Raw genomic sequence first — 27,577 nt, 5'->3', positions numbered from 1 at the left:
AGAAATATAACCGCAGAGTATAGAGATAGAAATGGGAGCTGTCGCAGAAATTGCTTGGTACATGCTTCACCAAGACTCCACTTTTGTCATACTGTCGCGTGTTTGAATCATTCTAAACCTCATGGACTGAGTATAAAATAACTCGTGCTACATGTGCGTGCACGTTTCCAGCAGGTGCAACAGGAAAATGGCTATAATTTCGCAACTTTTCAAGCACGATTGAACGCGCCTGCTTGGAACACTGTTATTATCCTTGATATTGTGTACATGAGTATATAGTCGGTTTCAGAGTCAAGCGATTGTTTATGATTCCGTAGAATTTATTCGCTTTGTACTTACCTGTACTTTCCTGATACAATTAATATTTCGATCGTATTATTCTTTCCTTTTCGTGGGGCATAGTATACAGGGTGTCCCAAAATTCGTGAAAATCCCGAAAGGGGGTAGTTCCTGAGACCATTTCAAGCGACATTTTCCTTTGCAAAAATGTTATCTGCGATTTTGTTTAGGAGTTATTAACGAAAAACCACGGACCAATCAGAGCACGACCTAGACGCGAGTTGCCACAGTCGGCCCGGCGCGCCAAATGTCTATTGGCCGACTGTGGGAATTTCTTTCGGCATGATTCTTTGAAAGTTTTAAAAAACATAAAGATAAAATATTCTTTGCTGTAACCATAGTTTGGAATTAAGTAAATATAAATGTGGTTTCACTAATTGTTAGCGTCGCAATAGTAGAGAGTCATATAGTCATCGTCTCGAGGAAGCCAGCTGAATACCGAATAATCCTTCGAGCGATTGCTCATTCGCCTGTCGCTTAATGCTCTTTATTCCGTGCACCCTGGTCAAGTGATTTTTAATCATCCCTGTGGAATAATTCATCAGCCAGCGTTCCTAACCTGGCCGATTAATGATCCTGGCTAAATTCTGTTCCATATTTATCTCGACCCTTCCAGGATCCGCGACCCGGCCCTGCGGCCCGCTTGGCAATAAATAAATTTCGTCACGCGAAGCCCACAATTCTTCGAGCGAGCAGGACGACTCACTCCAGCTATTTCGCGGATCGGCACCGACCGGGCCACCCCAGTGTCTACGGACTCACCCCCGGCACCCAGCCCACCCTACACACGTCTGCTGGAACGTTCACGAGCGTCCGACTGTAAATCAATTCGACGCAACGGAGGTATTTCAGTTAAATGACACATGAGTACCCCGCCGAAGGCCCACTCATCTCCCATCTTTCTCTCGCCAGTTCTTATTTCGTTCCCATCCTCTTTGTCGCTTCCTGCTTCGATCGCCAACCCTCCGTCCATATCTGTTCTTCGGTTCTTATACCAATTTATCGAGTTTCTCCTTGTTGCACGTCGTCCCTGTTCATATCGCTAGTTCTCTCCGTTTCCCGGCGAGGGCAGTATATTTTTCTTGATCTTCGTTCTCGATCTCTACATATTACTCTTCTTCACTTGCTTTCCAGGTCGGTTCTTTGTTTTCCTGTCAGCCGTTTTGCTATTCACATTCTTCTCGACCAATTTTCTTTGCCTTCTGTGATTTCACTGTTTTCATTTTTCACGCGAGGAAGCTGCGAGAAGTAGAACATTTTCCAATTTATTTCGAGTGCGTGGAATGTTCTGTATACAGGCTTTTCACGCTAACACCAGCCAGTGTTTTTCTTGCAAATAGTAAACGTTAGAAACAATCGAAGAAGTTATACTGTTTTTTGCAAACGATGTTATAATGCTATTTGTAATTTTTTTATCTGCATTATTTGTTTTAGAAATGAAGGTGTGGCCTTCAATGTTTTACATTGAATACTATGTATTTTTTTATTTCACATGAAAGCTTTTGTTAAAACGAATTAGTGGATACACGTAGTGGATACAAAATGGAGTATATTTGAACACTAAATTTCGGATTTACGATAAGATAATATCGTCCAGATATAAAACATATGAACCATAAATAATTTCATGAAATTAACATTGGACTCTAATTGAAAAGTGCATTACGTGGAAAGATAGTAATTTATGAAGGAGAGGAAACAGGAACGAATGAAAATTTAAAACGATCTCTCAGGCCTATTATAGTGGTGACGGGTTAATCATCGCTACTAGTATGTCATGATATAACTAATAGCAGCAGAAAGCGAATGACAAGTTCTTCCAGTTTCGTACCACAGCAATTAACAATGTACAAATGTTCATACTTCGTTTTAGAACGGGACGAATAAAAATAAATGAAACAGAAAAGATTTGTTTTCCCCGAGAAATTAAATTGCGACCTCCGCTCTCTACAGTTGTGACGCCAGTCTCAACGTTGCTATAGGAAATACTGTCCCGACTTTTCTCTCTGCCTCATTGCCGCTCGTTTCCTCGTCCCAGCACTCCCTTCTCCTCTCATTTTCATCTACTAGTTTCACTCTTTTCTCCGTTCGTATCGTCTTTTTCGCCTCTCCTCCCCCTCTCGTCGGTCACACAACCCCGGTCACCTAGGATTCTATACGGTTCGGGTATAGAATTGAATGCGACGCATTGTCCGGCGCAGTCTGACCGTACGATATTGCGAGAGGATGAGGATGAGGACGGGGGAGGGTGAATGGACCGGGAGGAAGACTGCAGAGGGAGGGTCGAATAGGGTGAAGAGGAATAAGCGAGGTGGGCGCCAAGTCTCCCGAATGAAACGAGTGGAACGGGGCTCGAGTTATGTACCGTCTACCCTTGGCCAATGGGCGCGTTAAATTATGCCTTGTCTCGACTTCGACGATGCACCCAGACTCCAAATACTCGGTCACTCGTTCTACGATCGCGTCCGCTCGCTATTTATACTCTCTTTTTTAGCCTCTCTCGGCTTTGCCGACGATTACAACCATCCGATCAATTAATCCAAGCCAATCCAGTGTGCTCCATCGCCAATAAATATTAACCCTTTGCACTCGGAGCTATTTTAACTCGAAAATTAAACATTTATTCTATCTCGTGGATATGAAATTGATATAATATCTCATACAATACTTAAATGCTTAGAAATTGATTAGATACCGACATATTTAATAATGTAAACAATATTTTGAATAATAGTACAGCAATTTTTGGTGGTGAATCTCTCTCTCTCTCTCTCTCTCTCTCTCTCTGTCCCTCTGAGGCACCACTCGAGCGAGAAATGATTTCGGAAAAGTATTTTTTAATTGATGGAGTTTTGGAGAAATAATCCAAGGTGAATAAACTATTCCCTGTTGTGTTACACGCAAGCGAGGGTTATACAGGATTTGGACTTTTGCAAATTAAATTCAGCTTTTCGTAAACCAGTTTCAACCTTCTGCAACTCTAGTTTTTCTACACTTATTGTTCCGAAAGAAATATTTTATTGCATATATCTGTGGTTGTCAGAAAGAACGCCGCATGTCACTTTCGAGATATAGCCGTTTGAAGTTAAATTGTATTATTTTTTCGAGACTTTCGAATTTGTTTTCATGATTTTTTTTCTGGTAAATATGTCAATCCTATACTACGAAGCTCAATGAATGCATAAACTCAAATTTTTTGTAATTGTGACATGCGGCGTTTTTCCTTGCAACCATACAGATATGTAATAATATTTTAATATAAAATAACACGAGAGAAATGGCAAAAAATTAACGTGTCGTGGAACGGCAAGGGTAGAGTGGGAGACAAGTCTGAATCTGGCGAATGTGGAACATTCAGAGACGTTTGAATGTCAGTAATGAAATATTTCATTAATTTCCTACAGATTACATAAAAAATATTTCATATATTATCGCAACTGGAGGTGGCTAGCTTTAAATAGCATGTATGTATATTTCACGTAACAATTGAAGGGGTGTATAAATAAAGGTGTCAAGTCTGTTTTCTGTAAAAGAGTTTTTAATAAAATATGTTGTCCTTTTTTTTGTATTGGAGATTAACCATAACAATATTTGTAATTGATTTGTGTTGTTATCTTCATTCATCAAAAAAGGACAACATACCTCGCTAAAAATTCTTTTACAGAAAACAAACAATTTGTTACTTGACAGCTTTATTCATCCACCCCTTCAATTATGGCAAAATTGTTCTGGAACATTTACTTGTTTTGACATTCTGTTTTGCGAACTTACTTTATAAATAATGGCGAAAGAAACGATCGACCTAATATAAAATTCCTTAATTGTTTTGCAATTCTTGAACCGTCAGGATAACGTTTCCCCATCTCTAGTGAATCTTTGAAGACTACACTCTACAATCTCTAGGACTCGCTCTAAATGCTCCCGTTGGTGTCGAGAGACACGAGTCACTAGACAATTTCCGTTCAGATAAGCGTTCAGTCGCTTCCTCTATGATTTTTCCGCGCCGCGACTGCGGTCTGATCCATTTACTCGTGGGGTCCGTGTTCGTGTCCGGTAACGAGGCGGTAGCAGGAAGAGTTCTAAGTTTTATAGACGTCGACTTGCGTTAAAAGCGGAAAGGCAGCGCGGCGGCAGCGGGGGTAGTTTCGGTTGCGAGAAATAAGGGAACGGCGATTCAGGAATTGCGTAATGAGACTTTCAAAATATAGCTAAAGGCGATTGTCGAGGGTCAGTCTACCGTGCCTCCACCGTAACTGTCTATTTTTATTATTTTCCCTCCCTGCAGACTCTCTTCTTCCCCGTTTCTACGGAAGGAGGCACCGGGGTCGCTCCGGCTGCTGTGTTCCTTTATCCTCGACCACCTCGATGCGTCGCGTCGTGTCGCGGCGTCAGAATAGCGCCGGCGATAAATTCAAGACGCTTACTACTTTTCGATGGCGGAGAGAGTCCGGCGGAAAACGCGTCGATGAATCCTCGGCACCAGCTCATCCGAATTCAAGGCATGGTATATACGAATTTTGGAAAAACATGTAGTTTTACTTACGGAATCGTTTAACTTAAAATGTGCTTAATATTTTAATTCTGTTATATCAAAATTAGTTACATGTGATTTTATTCGTGACTTAATTTTGCACCAGGAAATACAACAGTGAAATACATTTAAACCAGATCTGGACAACTCGCGGCTCGCGAGCCTCTCCATACTCCTGGGTCCTCCCCACCAAACTCCTGTGGAGTGTAGGAGGAGGTTGGGGAGGCCGCACCCTTGCAGTCACGCGAGGCAAAATACTGTTACAGGGCAGTATGAAATAGTTGATAGTGGGGAACCGTTAAAATATACTTATTAGAACATCTACTCTTCACTCCATAACTAAACTCAATAGCAATGATCAATTTTGAACTCAAACGTCACCGAACTTAGTCTTTCAACATCCTAAGTTTTTACTGATTCTACAAGAGCATACCTCAACTATAATTTACTGCGTTTTCAGGGCTGCGACCCCCCGTGGGGCGTACGAATACTTCTGGGACAGACTGTATCTTATTATTCCTTCGCTAAAATATAATAAAAATTTAAGAATTCAGCATAAATAATAAAAGTAGTCAATCAAATTCAATGCAATTGGCGTGGTTGCGGGGAATCGAAACTTCAATCCTTCCTGCAGCCATAAAACGCAAACAGATATCTATTATTTCGAAATTCTAGGGAACACTTTCGTCAAACCAAGAATTCTCTCGGTTCCTTCGTCGATGCACACGGCTACGAGCATACAAATTTCAACGCTGAACGCCGGCCAGTACATTTGCAACAGTTTTTTCTGTCTACTGTGTCGACGAATCGGATTGTATTCAGGTGGCACGTTCGAGTCACGAAAAATGAACGGGAACAAAGCGAGGAAAAAAAGCGTCGGAAGCTTTTGAAAAAAATAGCCGCGTGTTTGTAGTCTCGCGCGAACGCGGATTGCTCCGAATAAAATTCCCCGTTGCTTGTGCCAGCGCGTGTTCGCGCGTGATTGATATCGAAAATGTAGTTCCTGGAGCAAACTCGTTGCCGTCAATTCGAGGATAATTTTTTTTCTCTCCTTTTGACATCTGTTTGTTATTGCCGTTTCACGAGACAGGATATCGATGCTCGGGAACCGTGTTTTATTAGATGGAATTTCTAACTGTAACGACTCTGCTCCCCGCGCCCCCTCTTATTGTCTTCGCGTCTCTGCCTGACGAAATTGCACAGTTGCAGCGGGAACGCCCGGAGCTGAAAAAGGAAACCCGTCTCAGGATCAGGATCTCTGCTTATTGTGTCCTGGCACTAGAACTTGAGAATACACTCTGTCGCTTCAAAGTATTTTCTACAGTATTGGCACACTACGAAATTCTACGTACAGTGACTCTTATTCATATTCGGACATTCTTAGAAAGACGATCACTTTTTTAAATATTGGACCACTTCGGTTTTCTTGAAAGGTGAGAAATTTGATTGAGATTTAAACAAATAGTGATTATCGAGATATGAGAAGGCGCATTCCGTACCCTTGCAATCCAGGAAACAAGTCTACCCCCTTAAAAGATCACGTTTCCGCAGGCGGAAGATCGGTGTGCCGCGGGAAGAAAGCTCGGAGTGAGCTGAAGCTAGAGCACAGTAGGAGAATGTGTATGGTCAATCTAGAGCACAATAGGAGAAAGTGTATGGGCGAGCTAGCTAGCAAAGGCAACAGGGATCGCAGAATAGGAAAGAGATACAAAAACGCGAGAGAGCAGCTCGATGAACCGATAGGCCTAGATAGGGAGCACGGTAGCACTTTCGTACGTAAAACAAGCGAAATGGTTTTGACATGAAGTGGTGGCCACCAGCGGTGGTAGACGTTGGGAGGAGGGGCGGCACCATTCCATAATCCATTGTGTCCAGTGCCAATTAAACGGTGCTGCCATGCGTATGGTCAGGAACTAACCGGCCGTTCTCAACACGATCACGGATCTCCGCTCACGCATATCCGTGTGAGAGAGCGTAAGAGGAGAGCGCAGATAGCTAGAGGAGGAGGTGAAGGCAGAAGTAGAGGACTGCCGCTGATTGGGGAGCATCTGGACCTCTGCCCGTACCGGCAATTACCAAACCCGGTTACCTATAACTGTGTACCGTTCTACATGTACACACTTACACACACGTGCACAGAACACCCGCCATGTGTGAATGGTGCACAGACTGCTCCGTAAAATGGTCTGCGCGGATATTGTTTACCTACGGGAGGTGGTCGAGACAGGGTGCAATGAAGACTTTTTGCTCTCCGAGCTTTTCAGCGCTGGCTAGCTTAATCGAGCCGTATCTTTGCATTGATGTTGATGCTCGTGTTTGAGCTTCGGATTTCGAATTCCCACTTGTTAATTGTTTTCCTCGCGTCTCTCAGATTGCTTGGGGGACTGTACACACTCCAATCTATTGATTTACTTTAACGATAGATCTAGTAATATCATACAATTTTATTGTACGCTCTAGATCGATTTCATTGAATATCTTTTTCGCGATAATGTAGCTTCTAAGTGACAATAACTTTTGGAATACCCTAATACACATCCAGACCGTACAGCGTGTTGCCTGCTGAAAATATGCATTGATAGATTTGAATACTTCAAGGCTATAGTAATTTAACAATTATTGTAATGAACAATCGAAATGAAAATTTGCTGCATTCTTTGGATATTGCCAAATTCTTTTAATATTCCTACTGGTTTTAATTATAGCTTCTCATTCTTATCATAAATGCATAACATCAATAGCTCTCGTCAAACTGAATAACATTTGTCTGAATCCTTTTTTTATTGTGCTTATTACTACATAGCATGAGTACATAGTGAGATATGTTCGTAAAGATTGTCGACATTGTTTGAAAGATCCTAGTATAACAATTCACCCCTTTTTTCTCCACATTTTAAATCAACATATTATGTTCCATTTATAAAGAAATGCGTCTCACAATACGAGAAGAAAGGGATCAATCATTTTACAGCACGTAAGAACGTACGAGTAACTCATTGTATCGTTTGTGGTCGTATTTGAGAAATAAAGTTTAATTTTTTTCTGTAAGTCAGTAGCATGGCGAATAGAAAAATGGTTCAGGTTTGACGAGAGCTATCACAATAATTAGCAATTAATACTGTCTCCCGTTTATCCCTAGATAACTAATTGTAAGTTTATGATTGAACGCTTTTTATTTAGCAACAAAAATACTTTATCTTCTGAAAAATAGAGTAAGTGAAATGTAAAAGTTGTGAATTTATAAATAGACGCATGATACGAGATATTTATGAAAAATATATCTAGGGTTAAGCTAGAGGTTTCCCCTTCAAATAATGTATTGATATATTAATGAGGATTAGTCTTCTTGAACTATTTAATAATAACAGAGCTTGCAAAATATTATTTAACACATCCTGTACTCTAAAAATATTGTGAGCAATTTTCTAAAAACGATAAGTCGTCACAATCCCAAACCCAGTGTGTGGATCGACAATGCCCGAGGAACTTGTCATATTTGCAGGATGTCCATATCGATAGAGATCAAGATCTATTGTTTCATGAATCAGCCTGTACAAACTGGAATATACGCGCACGACACACACATGGACGCAGACGCGCGCGTGGCTCGTGGGCGCTGAACGTGACCGCGGTGCGTTATAATCACGATGGGTCGTCAGTCGTGCGCACCGGATCAGTAGAAATACGTTGATTGGTCTCTGCCACTTGATCCGAGCCAGACTACGGTCCAGCCAGGTCCAGAACACGAGCGGTCGAGTTTTCTCTTGCGACGATTTCTCCCCAGCTACTGTGGTTTCTCTCGGATCTCGCCGCAGCGTGTACGATCGTCGTACTGGGCGGAATTACCAATTCGAGACGTTCTGATTTCCGTCGCGCGACAAGATTCGATTGTTTCTGGTTTGTTTGGGCCACGTCGGGACCCGGGATGTGGGGAGAGATGCTCGATGGCGAACAGTCCGCGCGATATTCTCTCCCGAATTAAAATTCACCACCCCCCTCTTTCCTACGACTTCCGGCATTAAATTCCCGTCTCGACGATCGGAACCAGTGGAGCCGACCTAACCCCGATGTTTGTTCTTCTCGAACTGTTTTCGAAGTGCAGCTCGTTCGGTCCTCGAGTTCAGCGTTAAAAAGTGGTCGGGAGATTGTAGGAAAATTGAAAAGTTATCGACCGAAAGCGAGATCGTTTCCAGGGAACGGGGGTGGCTTTGAACTGGAGCCATACCAGTGGACAAACTAAATTCGCCATTTAGATACTAGTTTATGAAGCAGAATATCTTTATTCTGTAGTATTCTGTAACATTCGTATAAAAATTTACGACTAGGACATCAATTTATAGGAACAGAATTGTATCAAATTTTATTCCTCTTAGTAAGGGTATTTCCCCCATAAATTACTGTCTACAATTAATCTAGTCAATGATCTAATTAGCTCATTGTAGAATAACATTTTCCATCCCCATTAACAATAAGTAGACAGCGGATCTTTATGCAAATTAAATAATTTTTAACTGGAGTGACATAGAAATTTATTTTGTACCCTCTTAAATTCCACGCAATTTTGTTATAAACGGATAAAATTGGGAGTTATTAAGATTAAGGAAAGAATCATGCAATTTTTTACTAGTTTCCATTGGAAACGTGACTGTACAATTTTTTTGAAAAATCTTATATTGTACATTGTAGTGGGAACGGACGAAGAAAAATACTTGAACGTAAATGTTTTAGTCTGAGTAAATATTACGAAATGTAAACATAATTTTTGTATTAAAGAGGCAGATATCTTGTTCATCAATACTAAAAAAAAGCTGTCTGTTAGAATATACTAAAATATATATGTAACTCCTTCACAAAGCTGCGAAGAACAATTTGGCAAAGGAAAAAGTTACTTGAAGTGACCTCAAGAATCACCCCTTTCAAGGAAGTACAGCATTTTGAGACAGCCTTCAGACATGTGCACGAAATAGCAAGAATCACTGTAGGTCCGTGTTCAAGCAGTGCCAAAAAGTGTCGGTATCAGTTCCCGATTCCGTCGTAGCCTATCGTAACTGAATTCGATGAAAGATGCGAGCCGTAGATATCCTGGCAAGAAGACGAGCTAACGCATATTCTTCGGGCTCTCGTTTCCCCGCTAACACACGATTGTTCCATTCATCGCAGCGAACGTGTTATGCCAAGGATCGCAGCGGGTTGCTCGGCAGTGAGGATGTAATCGGTGATATCTGTGTACGTTAATGGTGGCCAGGCTCGCTACCGTCATTCAAAATGCGAATCATCCCCTCATTCGTGGCTCCGCTTCTACGGTCGCCGGCTGCCTGGCGATCGTTCTAATTGTTTACGATCGTTCGCTAATGGTTTTAAGACCATTATCGTTGTTTTTATTTCGTCCAAGCTTTTTATACCGGTTGCTCGGCTCGACTTCACCTTTTTTCACGAACCACCGCAACGTAAAGTTTACTGGCATCAGCTTACGTCCGGCTGAGGTATCGTTATGGGATTCGAGAATCGCGTAGGTTATTCGATACAATCCCTTAATCGGTGCTCGGGTGTTTAACGTCGCTCGTATTTCATCGACGCGATCCGCTTCGCTCGGGGATTAAATTCGTTGGATTTATCGCGCGCCAAATATTGAATTCATGCTGCCGATCTTATTGAGGCGCGGGTATTATGCGATAATAGGTTTTCTGCGCTGTGCTCAGGGGGATTGTTCTGTGGGGAGTCGCAGAGTCGAATGCTTGCTGGATTCGAACGCGTAATTGATTACATGAGTCTTAGCGATCTTCTTTTTGTTTTCGCCATGGGAAGTCCGTGCTACAGCTTATCGTTGATATTTATTACGTAAACGTTTTACGAAAAACGAAACTTCAGAGTGTCACCGGTCGAAATATAAACTTTAAACAACAGCAAATATCTGTTTTATCTACCGGCCAGTCGGATTCCATAGTCTAGCCCCTAGCAGTCTTATGCGAAGCTTTGAAACTAAGACCTTCGCAAATGAGTGCTATCTAGCACTTAGTTCGCGAACTTGGTTAGATGAGGAGCCAGTATAAACTTTGAGATCCTCATTTACAAATTCATTTTTGGAGGTACACTCCATCTTGTCATATTTAATTTCATTTTATTAGTCAACAACCCTTTTACAGTGGTTTACCAAATGATTAGAACTACAGTACGATTATAATATTCCTTATCCACGTGGCGAATTATTTTACCTGCAATGTAGTTAAATGTATATTTACAATAAATAAGAAAACCATAAAAAAATAATAAGAATTCAGTGGAACAAGGTTTTCATTCATCATTTGGGTAATTATTTAAAAAAGGGTCCTCTTCACCCATTTTGATGACCTTGAAATATCAAGATCATCATTCTGAACTGCTTTTCCCTAACATGTCTTCTACAAAATGGAGCGTTCTCATATTGACATGTACAAGGTTTGTATTGCTTCCTAAATATCAATATACTTCGAAAATAAAGAAATTAATCAAATATAATAAAAGTTGTAATCGTAATGAACACTTAAAGTTGGACATTTTGAAAATAGTATGTTTCGCAGAAGAAAGATGCTTATCTTCATCTGGATGCCCTGGATAACCTGTTTAATATTTTTTCTCTACTCCTCTTTTAAAGTGAAGAGAATTCCTTTACGATAAGAATTTACACTGGTAATTAGAAATTGCATCGCTTTTATTCCGAAAATCTTCCAAGATTGTAGCGCGTGCTCTCCAAGAATCTGAAACGATGTTAAGAAATTGAGGGGACAGAAAATGTCCCGTACACTCGCGCGAGGGCATCGACACGTCGTCGATCGAAGATGCGCCACGTTTAATCGAGCGTGGAAACCGACGGAAGGTAGATGCGAGCGCAATTCTTACCGCGAAGTGGCTATTCCACGTGGACACACGTGTTCGACCACGTGCGCCCTGATCCCCCAGCCGTTGCTTTCTGCTTTCTTGTACCCTTCCTTTTTTATTGAACCCTCTTGAGTCATTCAGCTCCCTTTTTTGATCTCGTGCTCGTTCTTTTTCCAACGAGCATCGCGCTGTTGCAGTACCGTGTTATATTTATACGTTGCCTTTAGAAACGGATTGCGATTTCCAATCTGTGACAAGCGGTTAAACAAGGAGATATTTTTTCTAGATTATGCGACTAAAAGCATACTCTGTAGTTTTTTAAATTTCGAAGCCACATATTATTTTGTTTTTTATATTATATTTATACTGTATAATAGGGATAAGAAATCATTTTAGTGCAGTTGTAACGTTAATGAAAGATTTCATTGAGCAATATTGCAAAATAACATAAAACCGCCATAACAAAATTATAGCACACTCTTCTTAAAATACATTAATATTGGCTTCTATATTTTGTATATCCTTCTTTATTTTTTATAATGCTAAATAATTGTTTTGATCCGCAGGGCTACCACATCTGCAATTATTAGAAACTTTTCTTTTAATATGCAAGGTTTTCTCATTATTTCTTCCAACACTTACCAATGCAATATCGAGTCTTGATGAACTTGTAGAAAAGGGTCCTCCCCTCAAAATGACATTGAAATATGTTGTCAAGGTCATAATTCAGATCAACGTTTCCGAGAGTTAGTTTGCGAGATAATTGCAAGAAATGCTTACCTTAACAACAGATTTAAAAATTATTGAAATATGAGGGGAGGACCTTTTTCTACAAGTTTACCCGGATCTTTATTCTTGCAATGTGTGTGTATTCACGTTGTATTATTATTTCATCTACCAATGTTTCCATTATTTCGTCAAACTCCTGTATATCTTTCAAGAACCCTCGTGTACTAACCAATATGGAAGCGTTTCAAGTCATAAAATATTTCTCGTTTTAGGATACTCCGATTTTTCAAATTCGGTGGATTGAATTTTGTGCATTGCTGGTCGAATGTTCGTCCTGCTTCAACCTAATTTCTTAAAATATTACACTTGAACCACTTTCGCAATTGGTTAACATAAAGGAGTGCGTAAAAATGTGTTATTGCTGTATTAGGAAACCCGTTCGTCTGTAGCGATTGCATTCGCGAGAGAAAGAAATGGAATACATAGTTTGGAGATTCATATCGCGTCCCGTCGCGTCGTCCCGCGAGAACCTCTTTCTCCGTTTTATTTTCTGGATCCTGCGGACTTTAGTGTCGCGACGCTGCTGGACTGCTTAAACGCGGTACCTCGCGCAGCCGTATCATTTGATTATCGTTATCGCGCGACCCGCTCCAACTTCGGCCGCAATTTTCATCCGTGGACGGAACTGGGAGGGTAAAATAGGAACTTCGAATCTGCGGCAATATCGTAGAACCTTTTACTGCTCAGATTCCTGGTGCCGGCGATACCATACAACGTCGATTACCGGAACAAACTTTTAGATAAGGAAGCACGGATGAAATATTCACCTTAATTCTGGGAATGCGCAATCGGGTTAGCTATAGGGGTCAAAATTTATTTTTGAGATTCTTTTGCTCTTACGCCCCTGCAGTGTGTGAGACCTGGCGAGAAAATGCAAAAGGAAGCAAACAGACGACGAGAACGCATACCGCATTTGCAAGTTTTAAAATTTTTATAATTTATAATACATAATACATATAAAGAAAATCTTTTTTGCATATCATTTCGTAAACCTATGCTTCTAATTTATTATAAAAAATCAGGTCGTTTGGAACAATTATAAAAAAGTTATTAGTTTTTAAAAGGTGTACGAATACTTTGTCATCTCACTGTATAACATAATATGTATAACGTAATTAGTTAATGACATTCAGAAAAAGGTACAAATTTGTTGGACAGTGTAAATAAATTAAGGATACTTATGCAGATACAGGTTTAGTGGAACAATAAAATTGAAGATTCAAAAGAAATTTGTTTCTCTTGTTGGATGACTTTGTAGACTAAAAGTTTTGCCTTCATTTTCGTTTATCTTAATTTTCCTGTAATTAGAATGTAGATATACACTTACATGTTAATTTTTTTAATAATTTATTTATTTAATGTTGCTTCAACATCAAAGGTCATTAGCAACACGGTACACACATTTTCTTACAATATTTTATACATACTTTTATCTTTGAGATACTGGACAAGACCGGCGATATACTCCTCGGAATCTAACAAAATGGGTAAGGATCCAGGCAACTTCGCATTTTTCCTTTCATTCTCATATTTTTTGCATTCTATTATTATGTTAATTTTCTATATCACATTGTTGTACAACTTGAATGAAAAATTGTAAACTCGATTAGGATTCCATATTTTGTATAAATATGTCAAGTTATGTTTGTAGCATAAAAATATGCAGCGAAAATATTAGGTACCAAGACATCAATCTTATTGAACACATTGTTAATAAATTTGATTTTCGATATAGACATTAAAGAAACTACGAGTCGCTCGTATGTAAAGAAGTGTTTGATGAAGATCTTTAATTAAAGCGGTGCCGCAAAATTGTCTTTGACCTTCAATTTCACGGTCAAATTTGTTTCGATTGCAATGTATTCTACTTTTATCACCATGATGCATACATAAAAATAATTTGACCTTGATATTCAAAATCACAATTTTGCGGCAGATTTTTTTTACCGATCCGAAGATGTGTATACGCCAATGGCAGCCAAGATCAAACATTTCTTTCCACAGGTCTTATTTGCGTTCTGACTGCTATAATCTTCTTTCCCACTTGATCAGAATAATTTGCTTCGTTCATATTCGAGGGGAAATGATAAAGTTTTATTTGCTTCTTAGAATCGTTCTGTTGCGTGTGTACTGTGTACTAAGCAATTCTATACGCGCAAACTGTCCCCTATGTGTTCAAAATTACTTTATCGTTCAATCTGGAATATCATTCGTAATAACTAGACTGCAGATCTTTATGCATTCATGGCTTATACAAATTTTAAAAAAATGCTGGAGTATTAAATTCGACAGAATTTAGTACGATTTTTATCTATTTTGTATCTACAAATGCTATTACCAATGAAAATAGGATTTCATTTGGTCCCACTTTCTTGAATTTTGCCTACAACATTTGAAAATTGCATAAACATCCGAAGTCTAGTAATAACAGTACAATGCTCCGCTCAAAATTGTCAAAAAGTGCTTTAGATATGTATGAATAGTCATAATCAAAAGTCCCGTATCGACAGGTCGGTTTGTGGGACTGTGTGCTGTCACATGGTCATAATAATCGATCCATAATTCGATAAATAATCACGATCAACGCAATAAGACGACGGCCCGGTAGTATTTACGGACCCATGCGCCGTATAAATTCATTTATCCAGAAGTCGCCGATAGCACTCGATGGCAATCGCGAGATTTATGGCAGTGGAACCCTCTGATCTTTCAGTTATTTCGTTGATTTCATGTGTACGCTTCTATATAGGGTGTCTTGTACTATAATGAAAGCATCTAGAAGACCAGGGTGCAGAATAAATATAGTATACGTGTCAGATGCTTGAATTTAACAGTAAAAATAACAGAACCAAATAAATTGATGTATGCATACTCGTGCACACACTATACAGGGTGTTCGAAAAATGTACTGGCCTGCAAGGGGTGATTCCTGAGGTCATTCAAAGTAACTTTTCCTTTGCGAAAATGTTCTCCGCGATCTTGTTATGGAGTTATTAACGGAAAACAAGGCATTTTTCTTCTGTTTTTCTGCACTTTCTTATATTTTAATGGTTTATTTTGTATAGTTGTATTAGAGAGAGACTGCGGATTTTATGCATTTGTTACAAAGAAGGGTGGGTGAAATTTAAGACGGTGGATTAAAAAAGTTTATGAACATTAATATATTATTTCGAACTGATTGAAATGATTGAAAAAAGGAAAGAACTTTTCTTCTAGCTTCGGATTCTTACAATTGATGCAGACAATTTATATTTTGCACAAAAATCCGCAATCTAGTTATCATTTTCTACATATTTCAGAACACCGCATAAATGTCCACGGAGTATCCCAATTCTTGCTTTTCTCCCTTCCCCTCTTGATAGTATTATCTCGTATTCTCTGATCCGAATCGTTGTAGCATCACGATCGGTAATAATCCCTTGATCTGTGCGAGATGGAAAAAAACAATCAAGGCTACCCGTAATTCCTTCCCGTCTCGAAATTCTCATGAGGATGAAGGTTTTATCACGGATACGAAATGACAGTAATCGTCGAGCTGAAAACTTTCATCGTGTCAAACAATTATTAAATTTGCCCTCTCCAACCCCAAAAGAAGAGAAATAAAACGAGAATTTCTAAAATAATTCAAATGTATTAATTACAATGGAGAACATTTTGAGCATTAATTCCATTCAAAATTATTTATTGTGAGAACATACAAATAACTATTATTTTTTCACTCTATGTATTCTTACAGTTTTTACTGCAGGTTATTCAATTCTTCATCAAAGTTGATTGTTCGCAATAAAGAAACAAGGTGGCCTTTGTAAAAACTAATTATTTCATTGTATGTTACTCTTGAAACCATTTAACCTTCGTTTCGACCATTTTTTCATACAGGGTGAAATACACCCTGTATATCTAATAGTTTACAGATAATGTAGATGGCTGAATCACCCTGTATTTATATTTATGTACAATCGACTGAAAGTACGTTGGAACCCACTATTTTTGATATGATTGTTTCCTTTAGGCTGTCTACAATGAAATGTGAGAGTCACAGTGTATGCTTGGTCTCATTTCGATCAACGATACACCCTGTACATTTCCGTGAGATCCACCTACATGGCGGTTCCCTCCCTATCCGTCTTCGCCGTGTTATTATCTCATCTCATCGCGGCCGGCCTCTATCGAGATGGGCAATAATAATAATTCCTCGGTCCTCACGGGGCGAGAAAAACGATTAAAGGTCCCCGGTAATTATTTTCGCCCGTCGATTGAATAAACGTTACCCCGGGGCCGCTTCAATTAGGATTACTCTGCCTTTTCCGCGGAACCCAGCATTAAATACAGTTTAATGAGCCTAATGGCACTTTAATCCTTCCCTGTAAGGACGCCTTTGAAGTGTGCTCACGAGAGCCCCAAAGAAAACTAATCCGGTCCGCTGTGGAACCGGCTGCCTCCTCCGTCTTCGTTCCAGCGCTGAAATGTTCCTCCGTCTAACTTACGCGCGGCGCGGCGGTTAACCAATAGACGGCAATCCGCTAGTTACACCATAGTCAGTTAAACTACGCCGAGCTTCGGTGACAACTTAAATCGTTATATCGGATTACCGACTTGTCCGCCGACCGCTGCACCGTGCACCGGTAAGAATAATCTCGGACCACTATGCTCGCGGAGATCGAGCGGGTTGTCAGACCTCGATCGGCCAATCACCGCTCCCGTTCGCCGAGCAATTATAACTTGGACCGACGCTAAATTCTGCTGGAAGCTCAAACCCGCGGCGATTGATTCGAATAAAATGAAAACTGATGAAAATAGATCGGACGAATTTTAATACGTTTTTCAAACAAATGTGGGAACACGATTTCCTGTGATGTATTGTAGTTTGTTTCTGCTTTTTTTTTATAGAGACATGAAGGTCACCTTCAGTTTCTTAAATAGAAAATGGTAAGATAAAAGGCACTAATTTAGCAACGATTTTATAATCGATTAATTTAATCCTCTTCCTCGTTAATAAATGAGAAGTAGATATTAAAGTATAATAATATAATTAAATGAATTTATATTACGACTTATATACTTATTTTTGAGCGATCGCATTAGAAATGAAATTATTAACGACCATCCTGCTGTTTATGGCTTATAGGATTGAATACTCGTATCATCAGTAATTATGAGAACGAGCTAAGTTGAACAGTTATATAAAAATTATAGAGGTTTTTAGTACGGCTTCGTAGTTGTTTTATTAGCCATTGATTCAGTACTTTTCTCTCGATAGTAACAGGGATGGGGGATATTTTACAGAGTTCTTAAATTGTCACAGATAAAGGTAAAAACGTTGTTTCGAACGATGGGTCTAGCCCGTGATCATTTTATCTGATTAGCAGCACCATCATTATTGCCTAATTAATATTGCGTAATGCTTACCTTGCACGGTGCCTGGCGAACGGAAGCTGGGTATTAGGAATTTTCATGGGATGCATGTATTATGGAATTAATTGTACGATGAGAGAGATTTTTGTGCAATTTAATTAAACATTAAAGAATTTCAACTTAAGATTGGTATTAATTTGATTTGTGATAAGATGTTAGCATTACAAAGATAACCGTGTAATGAACACTAAAAGGAATGTCTGGTCATGTGTATAAAATTACGTTTCCATAAATCGATTTGCCATATAATATAATATACACTACCGGCCAAAAGTTTGGAATCACGGCGTACATTCAGAGAAAGAGAAGATTTATCAGAAGAACTGAATGCCTTTAGAACAACCAAGGAAGATTAACTTGTCAAAAAACTTATGAACAGTATGTTTTACATTTTGTATTATCTTTTTTATCAAGAGATGTGATATTATATCGATGCATCATTTCAAAATTTATCGATATATTCGATTTATACAAAAATCAGCAAGTGATTCCAAACTTTTGGCCGGCAGTGTATATATTTTAAGAGGTGATTTTTGTTGTGAGGGTTTTGTTTTCAAGTTATTAATAATTAAAAATCTCTGTGACCTAGCAATAGTGGCGCATCTAAAAGTCAAATTCGGAAGAGCGTAGACAATGACTTACGAACGAAAGACAAAGGCAGAGAGATGGCTCATAACTGGTCGTCTATAGTCATTAATGATTTTAAAACAAAGTCGTCACCTCAACATCGTCAGTTCTGATTTTCTTCTTACTAATTCGAACACCCTGTATGCTTACAAGGAAGTGTCTATTTTCAGAAAAGTGATTTGTGATCAAAACCATTTAATTAGTCTGATCATTACATAATTATGGGTAATACGTGTTTTAGTTGGATTATTTTACGGAGTTATTTATTACGTTGAGATTTCTGAGATGATGATTATGAGATTATGAGAGTTCTGTCATTTAATTATATTGTAACGTATGATTAAGTAGTCACGTAAACATTTTATAATTTCGTTTTTGCACTCCTCTGTAAGATTCAACAATTGTATCGTTTCTCATTGGAGGACTTACAAATCCACGAACGCGTGCCTGTCGTATCAGTTACTCTGGAACATCATTGCGGTCCGCAATAAAACCACGGATCACTCGAACGGGTACTCTAAAGGTAACCATTGAGTACGCTCGCCGGCTATCCACCCCGTTATTTTATTGCCAAGCATAGCTGCAATTATTATCCAATTAGTACCATGTAACGGTTAGCGCGTGTACCGTTTGGAAAACTAAAACGGACTACGTTCCCGTAATCGGTGGACATTTGAAAAATATGGAAATCTAAAAGTGGACTCGAATGCACGCGTGATGATGGGATAAGAAGAATAGATGTAGGATAGTTGCCGAGTTTAAACACACAATATACAGTGAACACTAATGAAACAAAATGTGGAACAAGTACGCAAACGGGACAAAATGATAGCACGAGTACAAAATCTACGCTCCACGCTCAGGTGTTCAAGGTGTTTAAAAATTATTTGTCGTAACCAGAGTTGGGCAAAGATTTTATTCCAATAAAAATTTTTGCACAACTCTGGTCGTAACCGCTCTAGTGGGATCCTGCACTCTGCACAAGTGGAGATCTGTTTAAAAAATGGACCGCAAAATTGACCTTGACCCGTTTTTCGATCAAAGTCGTTTTTCAACAATCTTTTATTGCATCCTACAGTACTCAGCGCGAAGAACAAAAGTGTCATAGGAACCATGGGTCTTAAATCAACCGTTCTCTTAGAAAACAACTTTAAAGTTTCGTAAACTATTTATTCGTATAAACGTGGAGGGGAAGATTTTACATTTGTATATACATATATAATTATTATGTTATTATTTTTATCAGTTTTAAATTGGTTCCAGTAGAATTATTTTTCTGATTTTCATATATGTAATACGACTGAATCCAGAGTAAAAAAGTTGCGGATGCACTTATAATCGAATTAAGATGGAAGATGTGTTTAAATAAATTTTCTTTTTCGCTATATAAAATTATACTTGTGTGTACATAGACACCAATAGAAAATAATAAATGTATATTTATATATACATTTTTATTATATTTTCACGTTACTGCTGAACTTTGTTTCTAAGTTTCTATACACTATTTCAGGATACGTTTAATAATATGTATACATATATGTGTAAATCTTAATGTGTGCTATCTTTTTGTGTCAAAGTGTAGTAGTAAAGCAGGAAAATTAACTCTGGAGACATAGCGTAATACAGGGTGGCCCAAAGACCAAAGATCACTAGACCATTTAAAGTTCATTAAAAGGACAAATGTGAACTTCTGAAAAATAAAAGTGTTTCATTCCTCTTTAAAATAGTCTGGTGACTTTTGAGCAATCCTGTATTGGCCCATTTAATCGCAACATGCACGTTTACATGCAATGGAGAGAATATATTACATTGTTTAACCCCTCGACGTGCCATTTTCTTCACAACTTCAATGATTAGAACTTACTTATCTAATAACTTCTGAAAGCAAAAATAATTTTAGAATAAAATTCAACGAGCACGCGTGCTGGCGTGCTATTGAATAGGAATCGTCTGTTCATGACCTACCGGTTCTACTTCTTCCAAACGCGAGGCACGCGAATCTTGAGCAGATAAGCTTTGCAACAACAAACGTGACAATTCGACAAGCTTGACGTTTCATTATAATTTATTTAAATTGTAAGTGCACTCGTTGCATTTTTTTTGTCGAGTATACTCACGGTCGTTTAAAAACAATTAAACGCACAGATACATACATTAAAAATGAAACAAAACTCAATATGTATATCGTGGATAGGTGGTGCAAGTTTCCAGTGCGGAAAGGATTGCGCAGAAATCGAAGAGAGTGGAGTACAACCAAAAGAGAAAAGAACGAAAGTCTGAGGGAAAGGAAACAATAAAGATCAAGATCAGAGAGATCGATAGAAAAGGGGAAAGAAAGAAACGAGAGGAAACATAAAAAGTGAGAATAGAGAAGCCATGAAAAACGGGAGAAAGGAAGAAGTGAGTGCGAACGAGTAAAAAAGCAAGAAAGAAGAGGTCTAGCGAAACGGGAGAAAGGAGAATTAAGAAAAAGAGGGAGAGAGAGAGAGAGAGAAAGAGAGTAAAAAGCAAGAACAGAGAGACCGAGAGAAAAGAGATAAAGACAGCTTGAGCGAAGGAGAGGGAGCAAGAAGGAAGGAGAGAGGGAGCGAGAGAGCAGAGCGGGGTAAGGTCAGTGCCGTGAACATAATATGGTTAGTGACCGCGTGACGTCACACTGGCACCACGTGACCGCTATAAAACAAGCCGATTCGTGGCGAGGATGGGCGAGGGGGCGGTCGGAAGGACGAAGCAAGGGGGGGACTGACCGATCCATGCCGCGGGGGCTGGGGGCAGGGGGTGGCGCGTAGTACTACGCCTCGTACTACACGAGCGTGCGTGTGTAAGACGATAACGAGGATACACGCATTCGCTCGTGGTGAACACGCAGTCCAGTGTGTATACTCGGGAAAGAGAAAGGGAGAGAAAGGAGATATATATATATATATATATATAGAGAGGGAGAGAGTGAGGGATAGATTGAGGACGAGAAACAGGGCCGGGGAGAGGGTGCAATAAGAGAGCAAGATTAGAGCCGGCTTACGCGCGCAGTCAGGGACCTCGTGTTTGGAGATCGGTTTAGTCGGTGAATAGGAACGTTCGACGAGATGTTTGGTCTGTACACTGCGGCGCAAAAGTTCTTTCGCAACATCTTTCGCCATTTCGATGAATGAAACTTGTCCCCGCGCTCTGACACCGAACCGCAAAGCAAAGAAACCTACAACAGTTGCGTTAAGCTTGATGATTCCATTAATTATGTTTCCCTTCGATTGCTGCATGAGAGTTTACTTTATCAATAATTGTTTGATAGAAGGAAATTTAATAATGATTACAAGTTTGATTATAGCGTCTGGACATCTTCATTAACATTCGCTACGGCGTAAAACGCGCTTGAATCTGTTCCGTTCGTCTTTAATTGTGTTGATGTGGGTATCTAGGTTAACGAAGTTTCTCAATTGAGACAGGTTAAGGTTGTGGTTAACGATCCAGACAATTTATTGTCAATTTTCTCCTCTGCAAGCACTCGTATCCTTATCTAACTTCGTTCAAGTGGTTGTTTCGTTACATATCGCGCAAGCAAAAATTCGCAATCTGCTAATGAGTAAACTGCGGATGTTTATGGAGATATAGACTTTTATGGAGTAATTTACAGATACTGGGACGAAAGAAAAATTTGTGTTCCGTGGGGAAGGTTCCGACAGATGCTAGAGTTCAGGCAGAAATTAAAAGTCATCGCCACATTAAAAGTTATCGAACAGTTGCAGAATGAGAGAATTTATAAAACACGTGAGAACGTGTACATCAGAAAATGAATAGTATTTTTATTTTCGAGCAAAGTTTTACTTGGCGAAGTAAATTTTTCTCATGTTTAACTTTCATAAAATGTCCACGGGCATTTGTACAGTCTGCAGTCTATTAAGGAGTAACGCAAAAGAACCCAGGAACACTGGAGGGCTAGTCTGGAAAAAAGGAGGAGGAGGGAGCAGGAGGGAGGCCAGAAAGATTCGCATGGTGGAACGATAACGAATTCTGCAGGATGAGTGATAGTTTCCGTATCGAGAAAGGATGTCGCGTATGCGTGGGTGGACAACGCAGACGAGGCCGTATAGACATATTTTCTTTATCGTCGTTGTTGCGGATTTAGACGACGCGAATCTGGAAGCACAGCAATCCTGAATTATCGATCACGTTCCATCGATTACAAATGGCAACAGATCCCCTGCAATACATTATGCCACATAAGCTGATTCCTCGGGATTTTCCATAGTCTCTACATATATTCTCCAGAGATCCCATGCATTTTATTTATTTACCAAAACTGTTGAAAATAAAATAAACTTACAATTTTCCGTCTGTATTTCTGTATATTCCATGAATATTTTGTGTAGTCAGTTATTATTTTTATCAATTTTGTATTAGTTCCATTAGTTCATAAAACTGAATCCAGAGTAAAGAAGTTACGGATGCACTTATGATCGAATTATGATGGAGGATGTTTAAATTAATTTTCTTCTTCGCCATAAAAAATGATACTTGTAGAAAATACATAATAGCTTTATGTATTTTCTAATTCAGCATAGTACGTATGTTCGTTTTATTTTTTAGCATTACAATTAGCTCCTTTATGTTTAATAATTTCTTAGAAAAGAAAGAAAATTTATATTTATTACAGGAGAGTAAAGAAAGGAGAGCTTCATTCCAGTTTTTCAATTATATAATTTTTCCAAAATTATCACTGTCGTTTGGTTGATTTACAGAAGTGTCATCCTGATTAAAAATGTGTGCCTACAATTGTGTGACTGACTGTACATCGGCTGACGCTTTGAGAATTCATATCTCGGGAACGGCTTATGTTAAAATTACGCTTAGGTAGTGTTTCGTCTTGATCCCAGCATTGATAATATCCGATAAAAAATATGGGTTCCAGTTTAAAAATTGATTTTTATAGGCTTTTCCAAAGTCATCTCAAGGTCAAATAAATAACAGAATAATATATCCCCTACGAAACCAATACAACTTCTACCTGAATCATTTTTGTAAGAATATTTAAGATAAAAGAAATAAAATATTTCGGGAGAGAGAAGAAATCCAAATATTTTTAACAATCTTCAAATAAAATATTATTTTCAGAGATGTACGCACACTTTAAAATAAATAGGATTATTTACTGTTTACTATTTAAAATACTATTTTACCAAGCTCTGTGTGTGTGTGTGCCCCCTAACTAAAGTTTATTCTACATTTTTGACTTTAGTTGTTTGTGTATTATCGAATCATCCATTTTTCGGTTGTGGACCACCCTGTGTAATACTGAAGAGTCATATTAGCCATAGTCGGGTCTACCAATCTTGAGGAAGGAATCCACTTTGACAGTTAAGTTCTGAATATTCTAATCCGAAAACGGAAATGCAATTGCGGGTTTTAATGGTGCATTTCGAGGACCTCCGTTTTACTGTCGCGAGTTTGCGATAAGAAGTATGAATATTTCACCCGGGGAGAGCGGGGACGCGTGGGGTGGTGGTGGTTGGAGGGTGTGAGTATTTTAGAAGCGAAGTTTGAGGGGTAATAATGCAGACTTACTGCGCGTATTCGACATAATGTATTCCTGGATATGTCGACGTCTCGCGTCTCGCTCGTACAATTTCCCCGATACGCATCTGCAATTCAAATGCGGCCGCGTCAATCTGATCGCCGTGCCGCGGAATAGTCTGCATTGACAAAGATATTGTCATCCTTTCGAATAGACTTTTTAAAGCGGTCGAACGCAACGAGGAGAAAACGGAGTGACTCGGGCGACACGGGAGATGTCAGAGGATGCACGTAGAAGAAGAAATATGAATGTATATCCGATGGCTCGGCCGAAGAAGAATAAAAATTGAATTCTTTCTACGGGCTGCTGTCGTAAGGAAGGTCTGACCGTGACGCTGCGATATCTCGCGGAAAAATAAACTGGAAACGTTTGCGTGATATTATTATGAAAGTTGAAGAAATTTTCTTACATAAATAACGGCAGAAATATTTATTTCAAATAGCTATATGTAATTTCCGCTGAAAAATAGCCAATTGAAATACATGTTGCATATATATCGTAATATCAATTAACCATTTCAAATAGAATTGATATTTATACGAAACTAAATAATTATTTGAAATTAAATAATGTACATACATTATACAATTTAGGAAATATTTTACTATTTTACTATAATATTTTACTATTTTTAAAATGCAAATATTTTACTTTATAATTCCGATTCTCGAAATAAAAATATTTCATCTTGTGGTATAGATTGTAAAAACAAAAATATGGTACTTATAAATTGTATTTTTTAAAGGATAATAACATCTAAAATATTGAATGGGATTTGAAACGTTTATTTCACCAAATATTGCCCAGTTCGGTTAGAAATTAATGAAACAATTGGGGTAGAAATTAATCTGAGAATTCGGTTAAAGAATACAATTGCTGGCAAGGGGTGACAAAGAGGGAAAGCGGAAGAGAGAGCCGAAGGGTAAGAGAGAAGCTATAAGACAGCTAATGGAAACGTCAAAATGTAACGCCGCTACGAGGCACGTATAAACGCTCAGTTGTTCTGTAATAATGCCGGTATTGTTGAGCTTATCAAGTGAGGCTAATTGGACGCGAACAGCTGGGCCGGCTAGTTGCTGTTCTACGACGCGCCGAAGCGACCGCCGCCTCTACTTTACACTGATAATGTAATGGGACCTATCTGGAACACAAAAGCCGGCAATAGTTTAATGGATTTGTCTCGAATTGTCACCGAGCGTCAAAACAAACCGATGGCCGGCCTAGGGGGCCATGAATTGTTCTCTCGACAATGCTTGATATTAAATGCATAATTATCGCAATGCAAGCTGTTAACATCGTAGATGCGTACTCGTGCGTGTGATTGGTGGTCTGTCGTGATGACTTGGCGATGGTCACCACGCGCGCGGGTGTGCGTGTGTATATTTCAGTGCGAAGAACTTGGTTCAGATACTTTTTTACTACGAGTCTGTTCAAGGACTCCATTGTGTATTACAATACGATCGTGATAAGGGTACGTGCTTGTGGAAGTTAGTTTGTGGACGTGGAAAGATGGGATTTTAAAACGCGTAATTAGAGATTATATTAGGAATTTAGTTTATTTATAGCTCAAAACTTGTAAATATTAGCGATTAGAAATATAAATCAAGGGAGTTTTTTCCAGGATTGCAAGGGTGCGGGATTTTTCAGTAGTCAAAAACGCTAGATAAAAGATCGATCTAGGACGCTATCGCTCTCAAAAGTCCTATTTTTTTGTTTACGAGGCGTAAGTTGCATTATTTGGAAACATACAACTGCGCATGTGACTATTTCCATAGCCTTGGTGTCGCGTCGCGGTAAAGCAGTGAACAAGAGAAGCAGCAGAAATTGATTTAATTCAGATTTCAATTACCAAATGAATCGATAAATAACTCAGATAAAAAAAGTCTGTCCTTTTACCCAGCAAGAGGTAGAAACGTCAGGAATGCGTGGTGTTTGCGAGTTTCTATTGTCCTATACCTCCCATAAGAAACTTTTTAACAGAAGGACAGACGATGTTTTGCCATGTGATTGTCATAAATTCTAGTCTTACAGCGGTCCCTCTCGTGTCCCGTTTTTTGATTGACCACCCCGTTCTGCGACATGCATAATTCCTCCCCAAACTCTTCAGAAAAATCTAGGTTGCAAATATGTTTTAAATAATAAGTAGTTTTAATAGTAGTAGTGTGTTTGTTTAAAGTGAATGTGTAAGACCGGATCGTTGACCTCACCGTACGTCCCTCAGCTTTCGTCACTGTCGTATACCTGAAGTCAATTGTGCAGCTCGTGTCCCCAATGTGTGACCCAGTGACACACATTTCGAAGCAGCAACTGCATTTCCGGCTGAATAAGTGAGTTCCAATTAACTTTTCTATTCTTTTCCTTGTTCACTGTTTCACCGCGGCGCGGCACCAACGCTACGCTCAGTGGAACCAACCGCCGAGGCCGCGCTCTGATTGCTCAGCGTTTTTCGTTAATAACTCATTAACGAAGCCCAAGCGAAAATTAAGTTTTTTCAAATGAAAATGTCCCTTGTAAAATACTGTTAAAATCTTTAATTTTTCTCAACCATCGAAGCCTTTTTTTCGTGATCTATCATTCATTGGTTTGGTTAATTGACACTCTACTGTATATAAAATCCAAAACATAGAATGTAGATGATAATATTACCTGTGAATTATAAGATAGTAGTTAATGCGCGAACAATGGATCACTGTTTTTTTTTATTTGTAATTTTTGCCAAAGCGAACGTTGCTTCGGGATCCGTCATTAAGGACTGTTTGCCATTAAGCACACGGAGGGGACAGAAATAACGCAGAAACACGTGGCTGCATATATGCACTTCCTGTTGGAAAGCACGTTTCTGAATCGAGATATAACTGATAGATATTATTAATGTACAGCTGAGGATGAAAAGTCGATATCAATCTTCTGACCTCGAATGTTAATTAATATTTCGTACGGTTATTAAAATATCGATTCTAGACGCTACGAATAGTCCTTAATGATTCATTGAAACTCGTATTGATTTGTTCAACGTTCGATCATCACATATGGCCATTTATCTTCCTATCTAAATTACAAGAAAACAAGCGTTGGAGCTGTTTGCAGGGAATCAGTCGGTCAAACAGGAAGCTCGCGAAGTAATTGCAATTTTTTTCAAGGCATTGATAACTCGGTAGTTCATAGCGTGCAATATTCAATGCCAATGTTTAATAATATCCCGTTTTGTATTGCGAAGCAAGCCATTTGGTCTGATGCGCCATCTACAGATCGTGCAACCACAGTATCTAAATAGCAACAAATTATTTTTCATTTCTAAGTTGGTGATATACAATTATAAAAATTGGCAATTTTAGGTAATTTTCAATTGGCTCTCCTGTAAAATTTCCTTATTTGACTGATGTCACTTTTCGTATATGAATGACCGAAAAAATATCCGACATTCATAATAAGTTCAAGTTTAATTTTGT

The 27,577-nt window shown here is 38.9% G+C and overlaps 1 protein-coding gene across 7 annotated transcripts in view; it reads left to right on the top strand.

Annotated features, from left to right (window-relative positions):
* The window catches only part of Aos1 (SUMO1 activating enzyme subunit 1), an 85,768-nt gene that overhangs the window by 31,452 nt on the left and 26,739 nt on the right, over positions 1-27,577 (top strand). For 2 of the 7 annotated variants that reach the window (XM_076421266.1, XM_076421261.1), the window contains one exon: positions 956-26,455. The exons of 2 other annotated variants lie outside the window; for them this stretch is intronic. The gene's annotated coding sequence lies outside the window, so the exon portion shown is untranslated. The remainder of the gene's footprint in view (positions 1-955; positions 26,456-27,577) is intronic. 3 more of the 7 variants (XM_076421268.1, XM_076421262.1, XM_076421265.1) reach the window with 3 other exon arrangements.

Source organism: Lasioglossum baleicum, chromosome 3 (genome assembly GCF_051020765.1).
Source record: "Lasioglossum baleicum chromosome 3, iyLasBale1, whole genome shotgun sequence".
Classification (NCBI taxonomy): domain Eukaryota; kingdom Metazoa; phylum Arthropoda; class Insecta; order Hymenoptera; family Halictidae; genus Lasioglossum; species Lasioglossum baleicum.
This window is presented reverse-complemented; position numbering and strand designations above follow the sequence as displayed.